The sequence below is a fragment of the Haliotis rubra genome, unplaced genomic scaffold (genome assembly GCF_003918875.1).
Source record: "Haliotis rubra isolate DU_JTF1 unplaced genomic scaffold, ASM391887v1 Scf175, whole genome shotgun sequence".
In the NCBI taxonomy this organism is placed as follows: Eukaryota; Metazoa; Mollusca; class Gastropoda; order Lepetellida; family Haliotidae; genus Haliotis; species Haliotis rubra.
The window spans coordinates 1,333,870-1,355,069 of record NW_025765725.1 but is presented as its reverse complement, the minus strand read 5'-3'; the positions used below and the strand labels follow the sequence as shown (position 1 = coordinate 1,355,069).

Sequence of the window (21,200 nt, the reverse complement as noted above, 5' to 3'; positions counted from 1 at the left end):
TTCTCTGGAAAGTGCCTCACCCAACAACCTCACTAGACTTTATCACCGTGCATGCCACATCCAACAACCTCAATATAATGTCTTTCAGTGGCATTTAGAAGTTGTACATTGATGTCCAATATGTTTTTATGGATTAAAATTCTTTTTAATTTCTCTCACGACGTTTCGAGACCATTCCAGGTCCCTTCATCAGGTGAACTGGCAGTTAGGACCACCTCAATATATATAGTTAGGACAACCTCAATATAGTTCAACAGCATGCATGCCACACCCAACAACCTCAATATAGTCATGCACACCCAACAACCTCAATATAGTTCAAGAACATGCATGCCATACATAACAAGCTCAACAGACTACAGTATAAGTTATACACGTGACAGCCAACAACTTCACCAAACTTCACTAACATGCACGTGACACCCGATACCCTTACTAAACTACACTAGCATGCACGTGGCAACCAACAACCTCACTAAACTTCAGTTACCAGCACGTCAGCAACATGCATTCCACCCATGAGACGCTCGTTAGCCTTCAGTAGCCCGCAGCAACCTCACTAGATTTTGGCAAGATGCACGTGACACACAACAACCCCACAGGGCTTCAATAACATGCATGCCGCCTCAACAACCTCACTAGACGTCAGAAACCTGCATGCCAGCAACAAGCAATCTACCCCCAAGAGCCTCATTAGCCTTCGGTAACATGCAAACATCCTGTAACAACCCCACTAGACTTCAGTAACATGTATGGCACACCCAACAGCCTCAAGAGTGTTATGTAGCATTCTATATTCTACCAGCATATATCATATTACCACAACCTCACTAGACTTCAGCAACATGCATGTCACACCAAACAACCTCATGAGTGTTCTGTAGTATTCTATATTCTACCAGCATATATCATATTACCACAACCTCACTAGACTTCAGCAACATGCATGTCACACCAAACAACCTCATGAGTGTTCTGTAGTATTCTATATTCTACCAGCATATATCATATTACTACAGCATAACCTCACTAGACTTCAGCAACATGCATGTCACATCAAACAACCTCATGAGTGTTCTGTAGTATTCTATATTCTACCAGCATATATCATATTACCACAACCTCACTAGACTTCAGCAACATGCATGTCACACCAAACAACCTCATGAGTGTTCTGTAGCATTCTATATTCTACCAGCATATATCATATTACCACAACCTCACTAGAATTCAGCAGCATGCATGTCATGTTATCACAACCTACACCACAATGAGGTAGGTCGATATTGTGCGCCGTGCTCATCCACAGCAACCTAATTTTACACGTCCTTCTCTAACGAACCCAAGTTGATAGAAAAGACGCAACTAAATGCATCTGGGGATCAGGCCAGCTGATTGGGTTGATGTGTGTCCTCGTATCTCAAATGCGTGGATGGATGCTCAATCACCAAGTTGCGTTGTCCAGACTCTATAATCAACAGACAACCGTTACCTTTGTGGGGTAATGGTTGGGAGAAAGCCAGGATACAAACCAACAAACCTCACTAATGAGTATTGAGGTAGTGAGGTATGGGCGCCATCTGATGAGCCTGTAAACAGTTTGGCCATGAGCTATAAAATACCCATGATGTCAGAGTCTCCAGGTGTAACGCGACCCAGTTACGCTGGAATTTGTATTCCTCAAGTCAAGGTCAAGGCCCCTCGTAAACACGGTGTTCACAGTATCTCAAGACTGAAGTAGGTGTACAGTTAGGGAGGGGTGACCATGACTGAAGTAGGTTTAAAGTTAGGGAGGGGTGACATGTATTGGGGTTGAAGGTAGCAATCACGATGTGTGCACTTATATCACGTGAAATATACGTATATGTGTACGTGTATGTTTGAGCCTGCATGTGTGTCTTCATGTGTCCGTGTGTGTATGTGTCTATGTGTTTGGGAGAGTCCTATTTTATCCTTGTAAATACTGACAGTACAACAAGCATCGTCATCGTTTAAACCACTGAAAAGAAGATGGAAGAATGCAACTATACTAGACAAAATGCTCTCCTGGGGATATATATAAGTCATTAAGAAACGACTTCAACGTTATTATCCCCATAATCGGTTTGAACACCACATTTATTTTCACTGTGGACCTTTATCCAAGCTTGGGTAACTCTAACCCGTGTCCAAAGATTGAAAATACAAAGTTGCTTCATTTTCGGAAAATAGAAACACACGAGAAAGACGAGTGTTTCGATCCCATTTCCAGATGGTAAAGAAGCTACTGATTGTTACCCTGTCTGGCGTTTGGGTTTAAAGGTGAAACAAAGACTCGTCGCCTCGGAGTTAATATTTACTGTGGCTGCCTGAGGTATTGTTGTGAGTGAGCAGTGCCCCATACCAGGTACCTTAGCGAAATGGAGTTTGGAGTGGCAATGGCTAGTTTAGGGCACTACTCTTTCGACAAGCATGGTCGAAAGGGAGTTGGGGGACCATAGACCGATGCTCTGAAGTACCAGCATAACATTCATGTATCCTGGACACATTAACACGAGTATCAACACAAGAAAAGGTTTGATAATTAAATAAACGTTATTTGATTTGAGTCTACAAAACAAAACTACGTGGACAGGACAAACTCGTCACTGGGTAACTTGTGTGGGCATGTGTCTCTGTCTCTGTCTGTTTCTGTGTCGCCGTTTGGTCTGGCATGGACTACTGCTTCTGACACACATTACAAATGACGGAGCATGCCAAGCTCGCCATGTGCTCTTTAGGGGGTGACTCTACATAGTTGTTTCAACTACGTGGGTACATTACTTATGCAGTGCAACGTGACATGCATAAGTCACTAATGATAGACCTCTACAAATTATGTATATAGAGATACGTGAGTGCTCTGGCATATCACTTGGTAACCAACCGTCCTTTAACCCTGATTACGTTGTGATAACACAGTAAATATAAACCTGTACCTCACAACGATCTGTCACTCGCAGGAAAACATCGACCCATTCCCAAGGGCTTCATGTATATATCATTCTGGCGGAGAACATCATTCTAACAGGATTTTTACAGTTCAGAAGATGGCCGACTTTAAATGCATGCTATGGTTGCTGACGTCTATCTCCCTAATCTGTTTTTGCAGTGGCCAGGCAATAATGGTGTCTGTTCTATACAAACTGGAACAGTTTGAGAAGGATCTGCATGAGAATAAGATGGGTATGCTCGCTATGGAGGAAAGAATACTCAACACTATAGATGTTGTCAGGGCATCCTTAAGAGCCGAGTTAAAGGAAAACATACGGCATGAAGTGAGAAAAGCCATGGCAGAGAACCTGCAAAGGGAGTCTCTTCAAGACATCGTGCGAGGTCAGGTAGCCTCTGAAGTGCGTCATCTGAAACAGGGCTACCATGAGATGAAGAGGCAGTTGCATCATGTCTCACGATCATTCAAAGACTTTCAGAATGAGACGACAGTATTTCACGAATCTCTCCTGAATAAAGTAGATTTGTGGAATCGAGAGAACTCCAGTGACATCTGTGTCAAAGAGAAGCACAGACTGGAAATAAAGCTTCAGAAGGCCGATCTTACCACTACCAGACTCAACCAAGACATCAAGCGAATCACCATATTGAAGGAGACGTGTCAGTCAGAATTGTCAAAGCTGATAACAAATGTCACTGTGTCTCCTTCTACCCCCGCTCCTCTAAATGTTACATCAACCTCCAGGACACCTGTGTCAACAACGACACCCAGGCCAGAGGAGAAAGAAAGTAGGCTTTTGATAGCTCTAACCTGGTCAAGTAAACCACATCAGTTCCGTCAACTCAATATTTACAGGAACTCGCTTACTGTCTATCAGTATCACAACATGAAAGGGGTGAGTACCCTCGCCTATATACCCAAGACAAAGAAACTTCTGATAGGGTTAGTCAACCCTGATAAGATAGTGTCATCGACCGTGGATACACGTCACGTGACAGTATTAAGAGAACGTGTACGAACATATGGCATGGCAGTGGATGAAGATCGGGACATTGTTTTCATGTCCACTTATAAACCACGACCTTCAATCAGCCGCATGTCTACACAGCGTGAAGACTTCACTTCCATCATTGACTTATCCAAGCACAGGGGCGTGCCGAGGCAAGTTACTCTTGACACAAAGAAAAAGAGGGTATATGTGTGTACTGACAGTAAACTGTACACTGTGACATATGATGGTCAAGGTCTGACAACATTAGCCACAGGAAGCCAAGTGTATGCTGTAACCCTGGATCAGACAGCAGGTGTGTTGTATTATGGTGTAGAGAAGAAACTGATGAAGATGACTGTGTCCAATAATGTGAGTACAGAGGTGACCACACTGAACGCCGTCCCGTGGAACATGAGACTGTATAGAGGCACCATCTACTACAGTTCCAAAAATTCCCCTATTGTAGGTGCAGTTAATGTGACATATAACACTGTGGCATATACTCTCCAGTCAATAAGTCTGAAATGGGGGGCAACTTACTGTATGTGTTTGATTCCCTAAATGTATCAATAGCATCATGTTTTCTATCTATATTCCGATTTCATTAAACCTGGGAAACTGATTTTAAGATTACATCTGTAGCATGTACCCTATGTTGTAATGTTAGATGACAGTAAGCTTTATCTATAAATGTGTTTTTGCACTTCTGTTGTTACTATCTGTGCTTCCAACTTACAGAAAACAATGCTTCATTATCCCATTATCTCCGCTGATCTTTATATATTATCTTGAAGCAAGGCAGGAAAATAGAATGTTTCGTTTCTTACAGGCTTTATTTGTTTTAAATGGAGATGGCTTACTTTGCATTCAATATAGCTTTACTTCACTTGTGGATTCTACAAGTAGTTATCATCAACACCAGATAGAAAATCATATCTTTGGATTTGTGTGTGTGCGCATGCATGTATATATGTGCAAGCATGCATCTGGTTTTGTATATGTGCATATAGTTATTCACACACTTGCACTATTCACCTGTTTCACATTAAAAGCATCGTATACGTAGATCCGTCAGCAGTCAGTTGTTTGTCATTTTTTTGGCAACTACTCAACTGGTGGATTCAGACATTGCAAGGATCATTTATTTAATTCTCGCTGTTCCCGTGACGATCCTGGTTAGAACTGATCTTCAGCAACCCGTGCTTGGTTACCGGTTGGTTAGGTTCGCTGACCTGGTTGACACATGCCATCGTATCCCAGTACCAATATACATGGTGTGACCAATCACTGGATTGTCTGGTACAGACTCGGTTAAAACAGACCGCCGCCATACAGCTGGAATATTGTTGAGTGGGGCGTTAAACAACTAACCATCGGAGGTTAGCTACGAGCCGTCCACAAGACGTTAGCTACCAGCTGTCAGAGTGGGGAGGCCATCTGCTGGATGAATCCACAGCCTGCTTCATTCCCTCCTGTGCCTCCTAACACTACCTTCTGACTCCTCACTAGACTTAAACAGCATGCGTCTCACATCCCATTATACTCACTAAACATTGACAGCAGTTGCTTAATGAATTTGGAGTCAGATTATCTGACTAAGTTTAGTATATGCCTTGAGCAAGCACTAGTTGCCTGGATATGTGCGCTATAGAAATATCGTAAAATAATTAAAAAAATAATAATGAATCCCAACTTGATGGACGGACATTATGTCAGTGATAGGATTGAGTGACATAGACAGGTCATATTTATGTCCGTATATAAAAATCCTCTTCTCGTGAGGAGTTATTGTAACTTATACAACACAGGTTGTATTGCAAATAGTATTACAAGGTTTGAATTGTCTCCGGGACGAACAAGCAGTTGCAGTCCACATTAAGTAGTTTAGCAGGCATACTCAAAACCCTTGATGAGCAACAGTGACGTCATTGGTGAAAAGTTTGTCAAACCCTTGAGTAATCCTGGCACAGTGACACTGTCTGCTTCAAGGTCATTGAGGATATTTTACGATTAATAGGAGGCAGTGATTCATTGCCTCCAAAGATTTCTATCAAAATCGTTGACTCCCATATGTTAATACTTGTATTTCAGAAGACAGTAAAATAAAGAATGGTTTGTAGAACACAAATTGCATGGTTTAAATTAGCTTTGTTTATTTTTAATTTTTGGGGGGTTTAGTGCCGCATGTCTGTAAATATTCGAGTCTGGACCCGTGATCAACAGAGTAAGCAAATCAGTTGGCAGACAACGACATGTGTCAACCAGGTCAGCGAGCCTGGGCATAAATTAGCACCTAACTAAGGTGAGTTACAATCTCCAATGGGATTACGTACACAATAATTGCTTTTAATCCATGAAACAAAACATACTGTTGTCAATACTGAAAATGGGAATGAACGTAACACTTATTTAAGAGTTATTGAATGACTACAAGCTGCCCAAGGGTAACACACATGCATGTTTTTATTCAATGGAAATGTATCACATAGTTTGTGGGAAGATACAACTGTTCAAAAATTGTTAAATGTGTTCAACCCATACTTACCCTCTTGTTAAGTTACATGGAAGATGCAGATGAATTGCACTATTCATTATTGATCAAAAAGGTTTTAACGTGTTCAACCCACACTGACTCTCTGGTTAATTCATATGCAAGATAATTTAATTGCAATGTTTATAATTGATCAAAAAGGTTTAAATGTATGTATCTATCCCAAACTAATGCAAGATATGCAATATTGTTAAAAAGGTTTAAATGTATGTATCTATCCCAAACTAATGCAAGATATGCAATATTGTTAAAAAGGTTTAAATGTATGTATCTATCCCAAACTAATGCAAGATATGCAATATTGTTAAAAAGGTTTAAATGTATGTATCTATCCCAAACTAATGCAAGATATGCAATATTGTTAAAAAGGTTTAAATGTATGTATCTATCCCAAACTAATGCAAGATATGCAATATTGTTAACAATGTTTAAATGTATTCAACACATACTCTGTTGTTAAATCAGATGGAGGATACAGATAAATTAAAATGTACATGGCTGTTTTAAAAATGTTTGATATTCAATTTGCACTAACTCCCTTTTCAACCGCAGCTTTTTACCTCCCTTCAAACATCTTGGTTATCATACGATCGCTTCGTTTTCTCAATATACATAGTAAAAGATATACACTTGTTAACCGATTTGTTGAAGGGGTTGAAGTAGCGTAAAATTATCGTCTTCCTGAGAGGGTACGTACGTCCCGAAATATTCAAAGGAAATTTAAATATTACCAGCTGTTTTAAATGTAGTATTCTTGTCATTTTAATTTTGGCTAAATTTGACTTCAATCGCCAGCGGCTGAAGGGGAGATATAAATCCAACTAGGGTCCATGCAAGTAGCAAAAGTACTGTAAGTCCCCATGGTCCCTAGTTTGGTGATCTACCTTCAGTTAACTTGTTTGAGTGGCATTTTAGAAGTTGAGACGTTTTTATGGATAACAACTTCTTTATTTCGTGAGGTGCGACGTTTCGATACAGATTCTTGTACCGTTGTCAAGCAAGAGTGATACATGAAGTGGAGGAGCTGCATATTTATACTGTGTATAACAATGAAACTGCATACATTGTAATTGACAAAGGAAACAACATAATTGCCATAATTGGTTAAGCAGTAAGCTGATGAAGCCAGTGAGTACACAAAGGATAGTGAATGGAAGCCAGAGATGTATAAATACAGGAGTGGTACAATGAAGGAGATGTTTATACAATAGGTGCGATGTTTATACAATAGATTGGGCTTGGTGGAGGAGTGGATCATAAGCTGATGGAATGAAGTATCCTTGGTCACGGTTGATGGTGGGCTTATGGCGTTTGATGTGAATGGCTTCGGTGAGCTTGCGTTTAGTGAAGTCCGTTTGGTTGTTGGCGAGAATGGTGAAGTCGGACCACTCTATTTGATGTTTGGGGTTTGCTTTGATGTGGTCAGAGATAGCTGATTTGGTGTCGGAGTTAGCAACAGAGGTGCGATGTTCTTTGACTCGGGTGTTGATGGGTCGGGATGTTTCACCTATGTAGCTTTGTCCACAATCACAGTTTATTTTATAAATAACACATTTCGGGTTGTTGTTGATAAGGCCCTAGAAACTGCACCCTTCAAACCTTCCTGCTGGTACCGCAAAGTGGATGACACCTTCGTCATCCTCCAACCTCAGCAAGATCCCAAGCAGCTCCAGGAACCTGAATCATATGTTGAAATCTAGGGTCACCTTTCTCGGCTTGTCATCATCGTTCAGTTGTTCCTTGGTTTTACTTAAATGGTAAATGTCTGAGACAAGCATCACTTACGCTTTCCTCCAACATCCAACACAATATAACTGGAGTACTTATCAAAGCGTCGTTGAACTCACTCACTCACTCACTCACTCACTCACTCACTCACTCACTCACTCACTCACTCACTCACTCACTCACTCACTCACTCACTCACTCACTCACTCACTCACTCACTCACTCACTCACTCACTCACTCACCCTGTGAGAATCAAAATAAGTATGCATTTCCTATCTGACTTACAGAGAAAGTCGGCACTGGTTTAAACGCAATGACGTTTTTTTAATGTTTTTTTTTTGTTTGTTTCTGATTTTAATACTACAATGTAAAACATGACAGAAAACGATTACACGTTTAACAGAATTCCATCGAGTAAAAGTCTTTCTCCGAATTGCATGTAGATGGTTGTTGAAGTCGTAAACCTATCAAGGCACCACTATCGTGGTAAAGACGCTTTTCAGGGGAGGTTTAAATTTGTTTCAAGATGATTAATTGTGTTGTGTGCGTGTTGCTGAACGCAGCTATCAGAATATTCCAGTTATATCTGAGCAAGCCGAACCAGTGTTTGGTATTATAAAGGGCGAGCTTTGAACTCATGCATACGCCCAAGTCGTTGTGACTGACTATGCACGCGCGCACACACACACGAGCACATGCAAGTAGGTTCTTCCTTTTATTATTATATGTGTGCATGTGAGTCCAATAGTCCAAATCAGCTATTCCCAAAGGTTTGGCAGAGAATGACTCTTATCAGTTTCTGCATTTCAATATCATCATCCAGCAAAAACAAATGCGTTTAAGAAAATATACACAAGAAATTAATTACAAAAATGGAAATTCTAAATAGAAATAAATGGGAAGTTGCTTAATATATTATAGGTGTATAGTAGCCATGCTCCTAATTAATGTTACCCCTATATCAAGACGTGTACACTCACGTGAGTATAATAAGGAAACATTAAGCATCAGCACGATTCGATAACAGGGTGTTTCAATAATCCGCGATGAAGTGCCTATGCCTATTTGTGTCTTTGTTGGTTATCTCTTTCTATTCAAATGCTGTAAGAATCGGGTTTGTTATCCTGTCGGCGTCCCATTGCCGTAAATGTGTGAGCTGTCTACAACCTATTTGCCGGACGTTTTGTCAGAAATCTAGTCAGAATCGAGCTGGAATTTGCTTAAGTTATTTTTGAGTTGGGTTTTGCACCATTTCACCACCATAATTGAAACCGAACCTGAACTCTTGTAACCAAATTTTGTCAGAACCGTTCAAGTTCATGTTTCATTCGGAAACCAAGCATGTTCTGATGACGCCAGGACATGCTGATTCCAGACCCTGACCGGACATTGTGTCCTTCTTTAGCAATTAGAGGACGCCATCGAGCGATACACAGCGATTGGATGGCCTTATATCACATATGACCTAAAAACCATTTGCATTTGTGCAGAGTTCACCGTATTATCACTAACATTTTGAGGAAATACATATATTAAGAAATGTGATACGTTAATAAGGTAGGCCATTGTCATAACAATTAAATTGAGGTTTTATCTGAAAAGGTTTAGTGATTTGAGTGTGTGAGTGAGAACAGTTTATAATTATATCAAAGATCAATAAAGTTAAAAATTAAAAAACCTGTTGACGAAGAACAGTAAAACTTCTAGTGTATCACAGATATCCATTTAAAACTAGAGTAGGCTTTTTGTTGTACAAATCCTCATAAAGAGGATTAAAGACAAAGTTAAATGCAGGGTTAGACTCGATAGAATACAGTTTCGTTATATACTGCAAGGACAATTTTATACGGCGTTGTGTAAGAGACGGTTCATCTGCCTCGACGTAGAGACTGTTAATACGTTATCACTATACGTTATCAACGTGCATGTCACACCAAACAACGTCACTATACGTTGTCAACGTGCATGTCACACTCAACAACGTCACTATACGTTATCAACGGGCATGTCACACTCAACAACGTCACTATACGTTATCAACGGGCATGTCACACTCAACAACGTCACTATACGTTATCAACGGGCATGTCACACTCAACAACGTTACTATACGTTATCAACGTGCATGTCACACTCAACAACGTCACTATACGTTACCAACGGACATGTCACACTCAACAACGTCACTATACGTTATCAACGGACATTTCACACTCAACAACGTCACTATACGTTATCAACGTGCATGTCACACTCAACAACGTCACTATACGTTACCAACGGACATGTCACACTCAACAACGTCACTATACGTTATCAACGGACATTTCACACTCAACAACGTCACTATACGTTATCAACGGGCATGTCACACTCAACAACGTCACTATACGTTATCAACGGACATGTCACACCAAACAACGACACTATACGTTATCAACGTGCATGTCACACTCAACAACGTCTCTATACGTTATCAACGTGCATGTCACACAAAACAACGTCACTATACGTTATCAACGTGCATGTCACACTCAACAACGTCACTATACGTTATCAACGTGCATTTCACATCCAACAACGTCTCTATACGTTATCAACGTTCATCTCACACTCAACAACGTCTCCTTACGTTATCAACGTGCATGTCACACCCAACAACGTCACTATACGTTATCAACGGACATGTCACACTCAACAACGTCACTATACGTTATCAACGTGCATGTCACACTCAACAACGTCACTATACGCTTTCACCGTGCATGCCACATCCAACAACGTCACTGTACGTTATCAACGTGCATGCCACACCAAACAACCTCAACAGACTTCAACAACATACAAGCCACACCCAACAACCTGACGAAGCTTCAGCAACGTGCATGTTACTCCCAACAACCTCACTACACTTCAGCAACATGCATGCCACACCCAACAACCTCAGTAGAGTTCATGAACGTGCATGTCACATCCAGTAATCTCACTAGAGTTCGCAACGTGTATGTCACACCCACACTAACAGGACTTCAGTAACTTACATTACACATGATCCAACAACACCCCTAGAATGCAGCCATGTGCATACCATATCCAACAATAGACTTCAGTAACATGCAAGTCATAACTAACAACCTCACCAAAGCAAGTCCCACCGACACAACCTCACTGTAGATAGGTAACACGTACAGTACACCCACACAACATCAGAGCAACTACCACATGTTGGACTGACTTACACAAAGGAAGTGGTTCAGTGAAATTACTGGCTTTGGCAGGGCTGCCAGTTTGCACGAAGTTAGGTCCCCTGTACTTACAGACATGCCACCGTCACCGGGTGGTCACTGTTACAGCAGATGTGAGTGTCACAAACGTGTAACCATCAGTGATACGTCTTGACAACTCTAGATTCAACTACAACAGTGTGTAAACTGACATCGCTTGATACAAGGACAAAGTCAGGGTACAAACCAACAAACCCCACCAATGACTGTTAAGGTCTTGAGGTATGAGCGCAATCTGACGAACGTACCGGATAAAATATCCATGAGTCTATAGTCTATAGATGTAACGCGACCCAGTCACGCGGGACTTTGTATTCCTCATGACAATGTTTGTTTATCACTAAGGCTCCTGGGCGTAAGCAGGTCAACTGATAACGGAAAATCAAGACTAGAGTAGGTCTACAGCTGGTAATGGCGTTGAGGGTAGGGGTCAAGATGTGTGCACATGTATCACGAGAAATGACAGAGCTGTGTCCTACATATATGTACACAGAGATACGTGAGTGTTCTGGCATATCACGTGGTAGCCAAACAACCTTAAATAAAACCTGTACCTCAGGCCGACCTGTCACCAGCAGAAAATCATTGAACCATACTGAGGGGTGCACGTTCACATCACTCTTACGGACAAATACATCTCAGTACTGTACAATCCTAACGATGGCCGACTTAAAGTATCTTCCAACGTTGTTGACATGTGCCTCCATAATCTGTTCCTGCAGTGGCCAGGACAGTATGGCATCTGTCCTGAACAAGCTGAAACAGTTTGAAGAGGATCTGTTGGATAATAAGATGGATATACTTCGTATGGAGAAAAGACTACTTGACACCATAGATGTCACAGGTATGTCATTGAGAGCTGAGTTAAAGGAAAGCATACGGGATGAAGTGAGAGAAGCCATGGTCGAGATTCTACAAGGAGAGTCTCTTCAAGACATGGTGGAAGGTCAGGTTGTCTCTGAATTGCGACATCTGAAACAGGGATATCATCAGTTGAAGAGGCAGTTTCATCACGTCTCAAGATCGCTCAAAGAATTCCAGGACGAGATGGTCGTATTTCAGAAATCTTTCCTGGAGAAAACAGACGGACGGAATCAAGAGAACTCAAGTGATATCAGTGAAAAGCACAGACTGGAAATAGAACTACAGAAGTGTGATGTTGCCACTGTCAGTCTGAAAGCTGACGTCAAGCGATGCACGACATTGAAGGAGACATGTCAGTCACAAATGGCAAAGCTGATAACGAATGTCACCGTGTCTCCTTCTACCCCCGCTTCTCTAAATGTTACATCAACCTCCAGGACATCTGTGTCAACAACGACACCCAGACCAGAGGAGGAGAAAAGTAGGATTTTGATAGCTCCACTCTGGTCAAGCGCCCCACATCAGTTCCGTCAACTCAACATTCACAGTAACTCACTGAGCGTCTATCCTTATCACACCGTGGAGCAGGTGACTTCCCTTGCCTATATAGCAAAGACAAACAGACTTCTCATAGGATTATATAACCCTAATAAGATTGTGTCATCCACCCTGGATACACGTCACGTGACGGTATTAACAGAACGTGTAGAGATATATGGCATGGCAGTGGATGAAGATCGGGACATCGTATTCATAGCCACCTACACTCCACATTCAATCAGCCGCATGTCTACACAGGGGAAAGACTTCACTGCTATCATTGACCTTTCCAAGTACGGTGGTAGTCCAAGGCAAATAGCTCTTGATGCGAAGAGAAAGAGGATATACGGGTGTAATGGCGGGAAACTGTTCACTGTGACCTATGATGGTCAAGGTCTGACAACATTAGCCACAGGAAGCCAAATATATGCTGTAACCCTGGATCAGACAGCAGGTGTGTTGTATTTTAATGACGTGAAAATATTGTTGAAGATGACTGTGTCCAATAATGTGAGTACAGAGGTAACCACACTGAACACCACCCCATGGAACATGAGACTGTATAGAGACACCGTCTACTACAGTAGCTATTATTCTCCTATTGTAGGTGCAGTTGATGTAACACATAACACTGTGGCACATACTCTCCAGTCAGTCAGTATGGAGGGGGCGACTGCTTTACTTATGTGTTTGGTTCCCTAAATGTATTAATCGCATCATGTTTTCTCTCTATGGTCCCATCTCCTAAAACACAGGAAACATTTTTAAGATTGCATATTTGATAGTGCATGTAGCCGATGCTGCATTATTAGTTTACTGTAGGCTTTATCAATAAACATCTTGTTACAGTCCTATTGCTACTATTTGTGCTTCCAAATTACACAAAACAATGCTTCGTTATCCATTATCTCCACTTATCGTTATGCATTTTGAAGCAGGGTAGCGAAATAGTATTTTTCGTTTCTAATAATTTTTTTTGTTTAGAATGTAAATAGACTTCTGTGTATTCAATATAGGGCTTTTTAACCTGTGGATTCAGCACGTAGTTATCATCTGATTGAATATCAAACCTGTGGGCAATGGCATTAAACGTAGAGCCGTGAACCTGTATGAGGAAAATTATAAACCGACAACACCAGATACGAAACCATGTGTGTGTATTTGTGCGGGTGTGTGCACATGTGTCTGTGTGTGTATGCGAGAACATGCGTCTGGTTTTGTATATGCACATGTACTTACGCATGCACGGGCAACAATCAACTGTGTAACATTAAAAGCATTGTATAAGCGGATCCTGCAGCTGTCTCTTGTTTGTAATGCTTTTTGCAACAATACTAAACTCATAGATTCATACATTGTAGGGAGTATTTTCATTTACTTCTCGCTGTACTCGTGAAGATCAGGGTGAGAATTGGTCTTCATCAACCAATACTTGTCGCAAGAGGGGACTAACGGGATTGGGTGGTCAGGTTCGCTGACTTCGTTGACACATGTCATCGGTTCCCAATTGCGTAGATGCTCATGCTGTTGATCACTGGATTGTCTGGTCCAGAATCGATTATTTACAGAGCGCCGCCCTATAGCTGGAATATTGCTGAGAGCGGCGTAAAATCAAACTCACTCACTCACTCTTCTTTTCCTCATTGCAGCATGTAGCAAATATTGGAGGGCCAAGGTGAACCAATCGTCTAGTGACACCGAAAGTTTCGTCCACCTGTGAGCTAGAATCCTTGTTCGCCCCGATTATGTTTCTGGGCTTGTCAGCACCACACCCGTGCTCGTCAGATTCACGAAAGTGGTAACTGGTTTGCATCTTGTCGGGCTTTCCTTCCATTAACGTGACACTTGTGGATATGAATGGAAGACTGTTGACTCACTCACTCCACACATGAATGTATTGGCAAACCATTCTATACATGATATGGTGTTTATTTTACTATAATCCAAGTCCCCATGGTCCCTAGTATGGTGATCTACCTTCAGTCGTTAGCAATCTACAGCCTGTTTTTATATTGTATTGTCATTTCTAGTTCCAATATTTTAGATTTAATTGCTAGTTTTAGATGGATATCTGTGATACACTAGTAGTTTTACTGTTCTTCGTCAACAGGTTTTTTAATTTCTAACTTTATTCATCTTTAATATAATTATAAAATGTTCTCGTCACGATATGGCTGAAATATTGCCGTTATGACGATAAATATTAACTCACTCACTCATTAAATAATGCTACTTGCTCAGCATCACAATCGGCTTGGAATCATTATGCTTTATCTGAAGTGGGACATCTGTGTCCAACTGCTGCATGGTTTCTCGATGGGTGAGTGACCCAGCGTGAGCCAATTGATCCGCATGCTACGGTGGAGACTAAAAACCTGTACAAGAACATCAAAGCCCTGACTTCTCTAAAGTGATGTTTGGCTATCATGCTGACACAACATTGGGAGTTCAAGAAGAGCATCCTCCATATTTGGTCCAAACGCTTACGGCAATGTGCAGGGATACATCTTTGGTGTAGGTGTTCAAAATGCCCATCGGAAAAACGAAATCAACAAAGCCAAAACCCAAATATTTTCAAGCATATCAAATAGTCAAAAGCCGCTGTGTCGAACTTCGATGTCTCAGAGTACAAGCTTGTCCCTTCCCATGCTTTACTTTTCAACATTGTCTGGTAGTGTTGAACCTGTATTCACCAGGACATTACGCCAACAATGTCTTTTTGTAGAAAGTGATCTTTAGTTAGCCGTTTCATGTAATTATCGCCCCGGAATTACCTTGCTCCCAATGGTATTCGTATCGGTAGAGCGTCAAGACAGGCTGTTATCGAGCGTTGACGTTCTATTTACATTTGTGAAAAAATAAAGACCATGTATTTATTTTCAGGAGAAACGGACACTGTCTGAGTATCCCGATGAGTTGTCTGACACCAGAGGTGTAACAGGACAATACCCAGCTGTGTATTTTAACATTTTAACACTAAATTATAGATGACCAAACCTGACCACAACCTAGCTGGCCAAGCTTGCTTATGCAAGAGGCCAAGTTATAACCTTTTCCCAACATCTCAAGAAACCCGTCACTGCAGGGTCCCCATGGGTGAAGCAAGATTCAGGGGATGTTCTTCATACAGTTAAAGGAATCCTCCCTGGAGGAGACTATAACCTGATATACAATGCAAGGAGAACCCGGACAAGATTGCTGACAGGGCTCTTAACCTAACCGACTTCAGTGGTAAACTAATTTCATTTATCTTCCGACCACTTCACAGACTAAACGGAGGATGGTTTTGGTGGGGTCTCTCTACCCAGACTCAGAATACAGCGGATGATTTGAAAGATCTGTACAAGTACATCGAGACGTATTTAGGGGATACAAGAGGTGTGCACAATATGTTGTATTGCATCAGCCCAGGTAAGTCCAAGACAAAAGATGACTACCTTAAGGTGTATCCTGAAGAAGACTTCGTCGATACCTTGGACACTGACTTCTATTACACGCACCCAAACACATCTAGACACAAATCAGCCATCAATCCCGAAATGATATAGGGCATAGATACAATTCCTACTTTGGTTCAGAGCGCAAGCAGGGGTATGGTCCTCACAAACATGAAACCATCATCAGTGTAGGCTACATTCATAGATGACGTGTGAAAATACAGTCAATTCCTTTTTGTTTTATTTTTATTCTCATTTGGTTTACATCTTGTTCTGAACACGTTCTGAATACATGTGGCACAGACTTGACAACTTGCGCGTTGGTTCAAACAACTACTGTCAAGACGAAAAGTACGCAAAAGACGCAAAGGAACAATTGACTGCAACAGAATAGAATATATTGTTTATAACTGTTGCTTATCAAATAAACATTAAATACATGTATTATGTTGAGAAAATGAAGTGTTTCCATACCATTTTGTATCACCTCTCCCTCCACACGTGTCTTTCCACATTCTACCCTGCAGTCTACACTGTACGATATCCGCGTGAGCATGCGGCACTACATTCAAAGCAAAACTGAATTAGAGTTACCTCCCATGACCTGAGTGGGAATTTACATAAAGCGCTCATAAAATACGTAATCATTTTGTACTCAGAGATCGCACTTGTGGCTATCGTAACAATGGTTAGACTAGGTGAGAATATAAGCGACTCTTCTGCTTAAGAGTCGATCTTCAGGATGTCCAGTACGTGGTTATTCCAGTTGTGTACACAATCGGTTCCATTGTTGATCATGAAGATTCCCGTCTCTGTCAATGCAGGGATTTTATTTCTGTTTCAGCAAACTCCACCAGTTCGTCCAAAGTTCTCTTTGGACCGGATACAGAAGGCCAGTTCTCGTTGACGAAGTAGTAGTCAGTACCGAGTACATCAAAAACCTTATCTCCCGGATACACCGTGAGGTTGACATCTTTTGTCTTGAATTAATCTGGGCTGACGCAATAAAGAATGTTATGGACGCCTCTTACGTCTGTTAGGTAGGTCACGATGCATCTGTACAGAGGAATTAAATCATGTGCAGTATTCTGGGTCTATTTCGAAAGTCCCCACCAAAACCATCCACCATGTAGGTCATGAAGGATGCGGAAAAAAAGGAGTTGGTTTGCCGCCCGAGTCTGTGAAGTTGAGAGCCCAGTCGACAATCTTGTCCAGATTCTCTTTATAGGTGTGGTTCTTGTGCCCACCTTGAAGGATCCGTCTGACAGTGTGAAGAACGTCTCCATTATCCTTGCTGACCCAAGGGGAACCCCGAGTCACGGGGTTGTTGAGATGTTGTGATATTTGCCTATTTGCCCTCGAGCATAAGCAAGCTTTTCCAAATACGTAAGGGTGATAATATGTTCATCAGTGAACTGAGCAAAGTCAAAACCGGATACTGCAGGGTACTGTCCAGTAACACCTTTTGTGCCGGAGAGTTCATCCGGATCCCCATTTTTGGCTTGTTGGATCTTAAATATACTATCCAAAAAAAGAAACGCATAACCCAGAAATCTGTTGCGAAAACGTACTTTCAAACATGTATAACACGTTCACAAATAGGCTTTAGTGCATAATTGTTTACATCAGTTTAGAAGAACGAAATGTCTATACAACCAAGTGGATAATTTTAGATAACGGAGACGTTGAGCGCGATGGTGACGACGTTGCACGGTCCCGATGTCGGGTCTCCTGGCTCTCAGTCCAATCTCTCTCAGCCTATTCCGTACAGTTTGACCAGATATCCTCCGAAGTCCAGGCACCCTGGCTTCTGTGCACTCACCCGTGCCAGTACGATCACGCAAATGTAGTACCCGGATGTACTAAAGCCTATTTGTGGATGAGTTATATACTGAGCAGCAGAAAAAACGTCAGTACGAATTCAAAATTAGATAGGCATTGTAATCAAATCATTACAGAAATTGACATAATGAGCAGATCAAAAACATTTTTTTGTGTGCAATATCTTGACACATCAATGAATAACTCATCAATAACTAATTTCAAGACATTACGTGAACGTTTGAAGTCCATTCAGACTCTTGACTTCAGTATGTAGTGTGACCACCACGAGCGGCAATGACTGCAGCACAGCGTCTATGCATGGAGTGCACCAATCGATTGATGAAGGCCATTGGTACCTGGAACCACACTCTGAGAAAGCCTGGCGCAATCATTCGGCTGTGTTCGGCCTTGGTATGACATTATTTAGTCTCCTCTGAATTCCATCCTAAAGATGTTCAATTAAGTTTAAATCAAGACTAAGCGCTGGCCACTGCATAATGTTGACAGCGTTCTGCTGTAGGAAGTCCCGTGTAGCTCTGGCAGTATGGGCTCGGGCGTTATCATGCTGGAAAATGTTGTTCCAGTGACGTGCGAAATGTGGTATGACGTGGCGTCTGACAGCTTGGTCGATGTAGGGCACCACTGTGATGCCGCCTCCTGTCCCTGGAGGAAGGTTCTGGAACACCACAGGACCCACTCTCTGGTCAGGCCTATTCCATCCCATACCATGATGTTTGCACCTCCCAATGAGTCTCTTTCCCGCTGTTAAGAGGTCGGCGTACTGTATCAGTACTGATTGTTCTTCCGTGTGGAAGTGATTGGCAACGACGTGTGCAGTGTGGCCAGCTTCAAGTCTTCCTAACGCCTGGTTCCTCTGAGCTGTCGTTAGTCGCGGCATCCTGCTGATGTTGTAATGTGAATGTTTCAACCAGGTTTGGTCCTTGTGAACAACACGTGCAGCATGAATTGCATGAAAAACATGGAAAACACCGTACCATCTCCGAGATGAGGTTGCGTTTTTGAGACCATTTCCTGGGTTCCATTCTGAGTTTGGGAAGGAATGTCTTTGGTCTGGTTGAGTTGGAGATGTTGTCAAGAATGTACAATCAAAACATTAAATGAGTTTACAGTTATCTGTTTCTGCGAAGGAAATTCCAAACTGACGGTTTTTTTGCTGCTTAGTACACATGCTTGAAAATACATTTTCGCAACAAATTTCTGGCCTATGCGTTTCCTTTTTTGGATAGTATATTTAAGGCCCAAAAACCCCAAAATGGGGATCCGGATGAACTCTCCGACACAAAAGGAGTTACTTGACAGTATCCTGCAGTATCCGGTTTTGACTTTGCTTAGTTCACTGATGTACATATTATCACCCTTACGTATTTGGAAAAGCATGCTTATGCTCGAGGGCAAATAGGCAAATATCACAGCATCGACAACCCCGTGGTTCGGGGTTCCCCTTGGGTCAGCAAGGATAATGGAGACGTTCTTCACACTGTCAGACGGATCCTTCCAGGTGGGGACAAGAACCACATCTATAAAGAGAATCTGGACAAGATTGTCGACTGGGTTCTCAACTTCACAGACTCAGGCGGCAGAGTTTGTACAAGGTTGATGTGCATTGGATATTTGATATCAAACAATCAACCACTCTGTACATTCAACCTCCCCTGCTAAATCACTTATCAAATATCCAATGAACATCAACCTTGTTAAGTGTATATACTTACTATGCAGCAATGTATATATTGTACTTGTTTCAAATTGTTGTATCACTTGCTTGATAACGGTGTTAGTACCTACACCGAAATGTCGCAATCATTACAATAAAGAAGTTGACTATCCATAGAACTTAGTTTTCCTTCACCTTCACAACTTCTAAAATGCCTCTCAAAGAACGTCCTCTTGTTCATAAGGACCTCTTGTTCTTTATCCGTTGAAGATCATGAAATATCAAGATGGGTCAACAATATCGGAATATGTCTTCATTAAAAATATATGATTAAAATAATGGTTCATATATTTTGACTTGAACCACTCAAAAACTGATATGAGATCCAATTTAAAATTGCTTTTGACGTCTATAGTGAGTGAGTCTAGTTTACGCCGCACTCAGCAATATTCCAATAATATGGTAGTTCACTTCTATAAGTGACAGACAACTAAATCAATAATTAAATGTGACATTTGAATACCTTTTAGAAGTAAAATTAGTATATTTAACTAGTCCAAAAAATGTAAGCCTGTATATTTCCGTCATGGGTGAGAGTCTGCACCAAATAAGCCACGTGTCTTCATGATGTCCGAACATCACTTCAGACGAGTTACTTCCAAGGTCTTTCATATAGTGGAATAGGTTCCTCGTCTGTCTTGCAGCCTTCTGATCTGCTAGACCACACGTGACAGACCCCAGGAGAAGAATTACAGGTAGTAAGTGTCTGAGAAAGCAAAGACACTCAAACACTGTTGTGTCGACGTTTGTGTGGCGTAAAAAATAGTACTTCGAGTTATCCGAGGTTCGATAATAATATATGATCTATAATAGTATGTTCAGCTACGTTGATATTTTCACATAAGGTATCTTTAGGCCGAAATGTGAATTTTATCATTGAGAGATGATGTCTCGCCAGCGTGGGTATTACCTCTAGATTATGAAGGATGTATTCTTATTTTGTGAGTTGCATTTAACGTCACTTTTAGCTATAATATTCCAGCTATATTTCAGCGGGGTACACCAGAAAGGTGCTTCACACGTTGTACCCATGTGGAAATCGAACCCGGGCCTTCGGCGTGACGAGCGAATGCTTTAACTACTAGGCTACCCCACGGTCCCTGTTTGCCTCAGAACATAAACGAAAAAGCAAAAACGAATTCCGACCTCACAGAAACGATGGTTTCAGTTTAAATTGCTCATAAAAGCGCCGAAATCTTTTCCATATACATGAGACACTTCTGCCTAACACAGAGTCAGTTGGACGACCACGATTATCATTGGCAAGAGTCACG

At 41.5% G+C, this 21,200-nt stretch overlaps 1 long non-coding RNA gene across 1 annotated transcript in view; it reads left to right on the top strand.

Moving 5' to 3' along the window:
* Positions 1 to 3,533: 3,533 nt before the first annotated feature.
* LOC124272972 overlaps positions 3,534 to 21,200 on the top strand; it is a 65,713-nt gene continuing 48,046 nt past the window's right edge. The window contains exons 1-2 of the long non-coding RNA XR_006897509.1: positions 3,534 to 3,724; positions 11,914 to 11,923. This is a non-coding gene — a long non-coding RNA (uncharacterized LOC124272972). The remainder of the gene's footprint in view (positions 3,725 to 11,913; positions 11,924 to 21,200) is intronic.